The sequence below is a fragment of the Zingiber officinale genome, chromosome 6A, assembly GCF_018446385.1.
Source record: "Zingiber officinale cultivar Zhangliang chromosome 6A, Zo_v1.1, whole genome shotgun sequence".
Classification (NCBI taxonomy): domain Eukaryota; kingdom Viridiplantae; phylum Streptophyta; class Magnoliopsida; order Zingiberales; family Zingiberaceae; genus Zingiber; species Zingiber officinale.
This window is the reverse complement of record NC_055997.1, coordinates 54574265-54582130: the sequence shown is the minus strand read 5'-3', so window position 1 is coordinate 54582130 and position 7866 is coordinate 54574265. Positions and strand designations below refer to the sequence as shown.

The 7866-nt window shown below is 39.0% G+C and overlaps 1 non-coding gene across 1 annotated transcript; it reads left to right on the top strand.

The window, feature by feature from the left end:
* The first annotated feature begins 810 nt into the window (after window positions 1-810).
* LOC121998849 lies at window positions 811-916 on the top strand. The gene has a single exon (XR_006116640.1). It is a non-coding gene; the product is annotated as a small nucleolar RNA R71 (small nucleolar RNA).
* The last annotated feature ends 6950 nt before the right edge of the window (window positions 917-7866 follow it).

The following is a 7866-nucleotide window of genomic DNA, read 5'->3' as shown; positions in this document are numbered from 1 at the left end:
TGTAAACCCAGAAGGTAAATCTAAAAACTTGTTATCCACTGCATTATCATCACAATCCTCATCTGAAGAGTCCTCATCTTCATATACATCCAGAAATCTACACTCAACCATATTAGTGTCACAGAATTTGCCAAAGTCTTCGTTTTCATTGACCCTCACTAGCCTTTGTGGAAAAGGAACCTTTAGTGAAGGTCTTGGGAAAGGTACTTCCTTTTTCCCATACTCCCTTTGAGCTTGCGGAGGAGGTTGAACTTTCTTATCTGGTGTAGGTGTGATCAATCATTGAGGGAAAGGTACTTGTGGCCTTGGGAACTTCTTGGAGTAATGAAACTGAGTTCTTGAGGTTTTCTATTGTTCTTCTCCTCAATTCTAAACAAATCCTTCTGCAGTAGTTCTTCATGATTCTTGCCACTTCTCAACTTAAAATTATTACACTGTTCACTAGACACTGTCTGTGTAGGAGGAGGATCTTGTTTGAACCATTTTGAAACAATGCTATCAATCTTTGCCCCCAAATGTTTGAACTCCTCATTTTGTGACTTGTGGATTCCAAAACTCTTGCATGGTTGAATTGTATTTTGTTTGACAGGCTCTCTTGTATATATGGCTTGTACTTCTTGAATTTCTGAGGGAGATTCCATCCAACTTTTGTTCGACCATTCATGGAGGTTCAATACCACTTGATCAATTAATGAATATGCTTCGTCCACACTCTTGTCCATAAAAGAACCTCCAGCTGATGAATCTAACAACCACTTATCTAAGAAATAAATTCCCCTATAGAATATGTGCAAGGTCAGCCATTTCTCCAAACCATGATGAGGGCACTATCTTTGTAGACTCTTGAATCTGTCCCATGCTTCAAATAATGATTCCCCATATACTTGAGCAAAATTTGTTATGCAATTCCTTATGTAAATTGTTCTGCTTGGAGGGAAAAAATGATTTAGAAATTGCTTCTCCAATTGTTCTCAACTTGTGATGCTTTGAGGATAGAGAGAATATAACCAAGTCCTTGCTTTATCCTTGATACTAAAAGGAAATGCCATCAACTGAACTACATCTGCCGACTCCTTCACAATTCACCATATCACAAACTCTAGAAATGTCTCAAGGTGCAGATAAGGACTTTCTGATACTTCTCCTCCAAATTTATGACCTTGTATCATGAAAATTAACTCTGGGTCTAGATGAAAATTTTCTACTTCAATATGAGGCTACACAATGGGAGATAAAAATCTTGCAGAAATGAGTGCAGAGAAATCTCATAAGGACCTGCTTGACATGTTAGTGCTTATGGTATATAAAAAAAATTATGAGAAAAGAACAAAAATGAAGAATTGAAGACAAGAAATAAAATGCTATATGAAAAGTAAGAAAGAAAATGCAGAATTTAAATTGCAAGAAGGAAAGTGCATAATGAAAACAAGAAAGAAAATGCAAAGGAAAAAGAAAAATGTCTAGGGTAACTCATATGCTAATCAACTAATGTTAATCGAAAACAGTCTCCGACAACGGTGGCAAAAACTTGTTACGAACCGCAAGTGCACGGATTCATCGTCAGTAATATGTAAGATTGTCGAACCACAGGGACTATTGATTAAGCACTAGAGATGTCACAAAGTAAGTTATCTAGATGGTCGAAAGTTGCCTTTGGCGCTTGCAAACTAACGAGAGTGATTGAAGAGAGAAAGAGAAGAATGAGAGAATCGATCTTGGAGGGAATTAAGCTTTGGGAAATGAATTCTAGGATTTCGGTTTCATTGTGGTGGAACCTGATGTATCATGTTCTATCTTTTCCTCATTGTCAATCGACATGCATTCGCCGAAAGTTAAAGCTACTATCCTTAAGCACTAAACGGAGAGAATCCCTATGAAATCCTGTCACTAAGTTAACCCCTGTCACTAGGGTGGCTCGGTAGATCACAAGAATACAAATCCAATCGGTATCATTAAGGATAGAGATAAGGGTTTAGTTCAGTCTCTTACTTCCTTATGGAGAAATTGTCTCTCCTTTCAAGGGAGTATCCTAGATGTCCGTGAACGGGTTACCCCTGTCACTAGGCCCCCTCGGGTGTACGATCTAAGATCCTCTCTTTAAGAAATTACTTATTCCTACACAATCGATCAATATGACGAGATAATCTCAGCAAGTCTCATGCATATCAAATAGAAACAAAGCAAGCAAAATCATCCAATAAGTAAAGGCATAAACATGAGTCTTACATCAAACCCTATCCAAAACTACTCCCTACATCCATAGAAAAGGAGATCTATTCCATTGTGAGGGAAGAACAACCACAAAACATAAAGTAAAGTATACTTACAACCCTTGATGTGAGAAGAAAGGGAAGAAGAGATGTTTGCCAAGGTTTCCGATGTCTTGGGGATGCCTCCTTGCACTGGAGATGGACGGAACGTCAAGGGATGGCGGTGGATGAAGCTCTAGGGTTTCTCCCGAAGGGGAGAACCCTTTCCCAATGAGAGGGTCAAAGTCCCGAACCAAAGATGCCCCAAGAATAGGGTTCTTGACCCTTTTATAAACTAGGGCACGAGTGCCACACGGCCTGTGCCATGGCCGTGCGAGATCCGCATGGCCAACACCTTCCTCCCTTCGGGTTGAGTGGCACAGCCGTGCGAGATCCGCACGTCCATGCCTTCTTTTGTCTCTGGCCGTGATGCACGGCCGTGCCAATTGGCATGGTCGTGCTGCATGGCCGTACCAATTTCCTTCTTCAGTTTGGCCACATGGTCGTGTAAGGTTGCACGGCTGTGTTCTCTACCTCGTTCCGGTGTGTCAACAATTACTATTTTTTCTCCGAAAGTTGTCCCTATCAGCACAAAATAAAACAAAGAGCAGATTTCTAAACAAAAGAGTATTTATGCTGAATATATGCTAAGAGAGGTGAACATGCATAGAATATATGTAAATAAAATAAGTGAATGTGTGTCAAAACATGTATAAATGATCATAAGATCTATGCACATCAGCCTTCTGTCGAGCGCTTGACACATGTTGCACAGCATGCATCCAGGCCACTTGGTGTGGTCGTGATGTCTCCGCTTTTGGCCCCCAGGGCGGTTGGTGGCTGTTCGTTGGACGCTGCTCGGGTGCCAATGTAGGCTCGGCCAGCACTTTCTTCTTCCTTGCCGCTTGGGCTTCTTCCATATTTATGTACTTGTTGACCTTCTTGAGCATGTGGTTAAAGTCCCTGGGCGGCTTCCTGATGAACGATCGAAAAAAATCTCCCTCGGTAAGCCCCTGGGTGAAGGCGTTCATCATTGTCTCAAACTGTTAGGATGTATACTAAAAGCCTATATAGCTTTTTGTATGAACATTTATTTAAAAATGAGAATCACATTGGTCAAATGTCTACATTTAGTTAAATGCAGTTGTCCATTTAATTTATATTGTAGATAACATGGTGTGTGGTGTCACACAGAAGATCATGTTATCAATTCCTTATAAATTATAAATACTAGCTCACAACCAAGATGTAACGACCCAAATTTCCTCATTTTGAGCCCCAAAAATAATTCAAAAATATTTAGAAATACCTTTAAAATATTCTAGAGATTTTTAGGAATTTTTAGAGTATTTTTACGTAATTTTTGGAGTTCGTTTGGTATTTTACCAAGAGGAAGAAGTTTAAAAAAAATAATAAAACAAAATAAAAAGTGTTAAGGTCGGGTTTTGAACCCAAGATCTCGGACCGAACTAGACCCTAACCAAAGTCAGCTAACCAACTGAGCTAAACAAGTTTTGTTAAATATATATGGATTGAAATATTCTTAAGCCGTAGTTAGATAATAGGAAACCCTAGTATAAGAAAGGAATTGAGTTTCTTTTTTTTCAAAAACCTAGAAATTTCTCTCATAATTCCCGATCCCTTTCCTCTCTCGGTGACGACGACTCTCTCCCGCGACGGCGCCGTGTTCCTTCTCCAAGCGTTTCCTCTCAGGCGAAGGCGCAGCCAAGGCTAGGGCTCCTCCTCTCGGGCGACGGCAGCGAAGAAGCAAGGTCACCTTGTTGAGGAGGACGCGCGAACACGAAGGGAACGCCGAGATTGTGAGCTTCTCCGAAACCCTAGAGTCCTTCTCTTCCGGCTGTGAGTTCAAGAAACCGAGGTAAGTTGCTACTCACCTGCGGTAAGAGTTGTTCCGATTTTAATTTGGTGTTTTCCTTGTATTTTTGAGCATGCCGTGATGATGAAGGGTTTAAAAAGGGTCTCTGCCGTGAGTTGCTTGTTTCGGATTTGGTTTCTTCTTGAGATCAAGCATGTGGGTTTTATACCTTGAATTTTTATAGCTTGAATCCGGATTTGATACTTTTATTTCCCTTTCATTTTCTTTGCTGCTGTAAAGGTCGTAGTAGCCGTAGAATCCCAGCATGCATATTAGGTAGATTTGGATTGGTTTCCAGGTCGTGTTTACCTTTTGATGATGCATACGATTTCTTTTTCTAGAATGAAATTTGTTTGGTCTCTTTGGTATCTCTGTCCAGCATTTATGTTTTTTTTAAGCTGTCCTCGTGATGTGAAGGGATTAAGGTTGTGAAGTCTAGGTCTGGGAATTTCTATGTAGTTCTGGAGTTCTCGTTGTTGGACCAGTTATGAAGCGTTGTCGGGTGTTTGATAATGGTTTTGCTATATAAACTCTACTGATTTGTATGGGATTTTTTTTTTGTTCCTGGTTGAATATGATTCTGTGGCTAGTTAGGCTGTAATTACGAGAAATATAGTTAGCCTAAGGTATGAGTATTGATTCCCTGCTAGCAGCCTTGTTGAGACAGAATTTGGGGAAGTTCTGTTTCTGAATTGGAGCTATACGGTCTTCCCTCGCGTACATGGGTTCATAGACAGATTTTGTAGCAGAACTTTCTCTTTTGAGGCGTTGATTAGTGTTTGATCGGTTTGTAGCAGAACCCTTTCTTTTGAGGTGTTGATTAGTGTTTGATTGATTTATAGCAGAACTCTTTCTTTTGAGGTGTCGATTAGTGGTTGATTGATTTATAGCAGAACTCTTTCTTTTGAAGTGTTGATTAGTGTTTGATTGATTTGTAGCAGGACTCTTTCTTTTGAGGTTTAGATATGCTACTTTCATTCAAGTATACAGATTTGAGGTTCTTTATTCTAGCATGAGGTTTAGATATGTTTTCTAGTTGTACTCATTCTAGGATACCGATGTGAGTTCTTTACTCTAGCATGTGGTTTATATATGCTTCTTTGCTACCATCCATTTAAGCATACAGATTTGATTTTCCTTGTTACCTCAATATGCAAAACTTCAATCTTAGAGCAGATTTTATAAGTATGATATGCAGATCTTTTTATAGGTATTGCATTGCAAAATTTTATTATGCTTTCAAGTGCAGAAGTTAGTTAGTGTAGTGAGCAGATTTGATTAAGCTTGTATGCAGATTTTGTTAAGCTTAGTATGCAGATTTTAGATAAGCTTAGTATGCAGATCTTAGATAAGCTTAGTATGCAGATTTTAGATAAGATTAATATGCAGATTTTAGTTAAGCTTAATATGCATGGTGTAATTTGTAGCTTAGTTTTTACTTGTTAACTCCATGAGCATGATTGGCTTTAAGATTAGTATTTTAACAAGCATGAACAACCATGTATTCTAGTGGAAGAATAAGACCTCTATTAAATTCTTTTAGAAGTGTTAACAAGTATAAGATAGATAAAGAAAAGAAAGAAAAGGCTAAGTCCTTAAGTAGATCTCGAAGTCAAGACTTTAGGGATTTTGGCACACAAGGTGTTAAAGAAAATGCCGAGGCATTATATAGAAGTATTAAAAGATAACAAGTATTTTACTTTTATCAGTGGCACTGTGCTGGACTCTCAGTTGTCCTTGGGTTGGGCTCCCATAGTCGTCCCTAGGTTTAGAAAACCTAGTAGTAACGACACGGCCGACGGTCGACGGTCGACGACCAGAGGGTCGCCAAATGGGCCGCCAAATGGGCCGCCGAATGGGTCGGGTCATTACAAAAGTAAAAGCACAGTTGCCGGGTCTAAGAAGAAGTTGATTATTATTTTAAAGTATTATAAGTATAAGTTTTTGAACAAGTAAAACGAGTTTTACATAAACATAAAGTATTCAAGATTAAGTTAGAACAAATGAAATAAAGTTTCATATAGTTCTAAAAATCAGTAAGTTTAGTTCTTTATTCTACCATGTTTATCTAGTGGATGAGTAGTTTTCATGTTTACCTATTAGATGAGTAGCATGGTTAGCTATTAGAATTACATGAGTAGATTCCTTAACTTTTCTTTGCTATTAGTTTGACATGAGCAGCTATGTTTATGCTTTATTTCTTTTTAGAGCATATAGTTTCTAGTTCTTTTCGTATACATGCACATTCGTGATTTTGTGAGTTAGATAGCGCTTACTAAGTAAATTTTGCTTATAGATTGCACTTCCTCTTACTGCAGATATAGGAAAGGAAAAGATATAGCAAGGAAGGCGACAAGGTGGCGCGGATGGTGTGTGATGTTTGGACTATGGAGTAGACTAAGAGATTGAACCAGAATTTATTTATAATGTTTTGGTTAAAGTGTTTAACGTATTTAGAACTTGTGCATGTTATTATATTATTTGGTTTGTTTTGTCGTGTATTCATTAGAGTTGATTTTTCCTTGGTATTGTGCTTCTTTTTGATATATAAACTGCATGGTTGATTGATATGTGTTCCAGCCGCTTGTGGCTGTGTATATTATGTCATGTATTATTAAATAAGGTCACCAATACAGGGGAGATTCTGTCAGAATTTTTCGGTAGGGTTTCTTCGAGGATTTTAATTATACCGGTTAAGTAGAGTTAGTAGATAAGTAACGGTCATCTTTAGAGAGTAGTAGTAGTAAGAAGGGTGGTCGTTACACAAGATGGATTGGGATAAACCAATGGAATGGTTGTAGTGTAATTTGTCACTAGTTTATCTTAACTATAAAATTACATTAGTACACTATGTGTGTATTGAGCAGGACCATTTGTAACGCCCAAAAATTCTCAAAACTATTTTTAGAAATATTCTATGTTTTTTTCTGGAATTTTAGAATATTTTTATGGAATTTTTAGATTAGCATAAGTAGCAAAAAAATAATAATAATAATAATAATTAGCGCCGTAAATAGCTCACGCGGGGAATTGAACCCGCGACCTTGGACCGAACCGGGACTTTAGTGAATCCGGCTAGCCAGGAGGCCCCAACAGGGGTGTGCTGAAAGAAAAGGGAATTAGCTAAATTTATATTAGAGTTGGTTAAATAAACCACTTAATATAAATAGCGAATTAATTAGAAAGGGTTTGTTTCTTTTTGGTTTTGGTTGGTTCGGCAACCTCTCTACCTTAGTCACCGCCGCCCCCTTTACCTCTCCTTCTCTCTCGGTTCCCAAGCCCCAAGGGCTCTCGGATCACTTTCCGGTGACGACTCCAACACGAGGACGTTCCCCTCCGCGAGAAGAGCACGTGGACGCGAGCAGTTCGTCGTGAAGAGTGTTCTTTCGGAAAACCTAGCGCTTAGATTTGTAAGAATCTTCGCACAAGAGGTAAGAAACCCCTCACCTGCAATATAAGTGACTTCCGTTTGAATGCATGCTTTTAGATTAGTTATACTCGGATTTTTGTCGACATCTAGGGTGTATTTAACCCTCCTCGCAGCTTTAGGGATTAGTCGAGCACCTCTAGATGGGCCGGACGCGTTTGCCCCCTTCAGTTGAGGTGTTAGACGTTGTCGGGTGCCTAGAGGTGGTCTCCCTACTAGAGAGGAGAGTTAGAGCTCACCAAATGCTCGATAAAAAGATTAGGACAGCTTTTGATTCAGTGGGCATTTATTCAGCTCAGTCAAATGCCGTATAG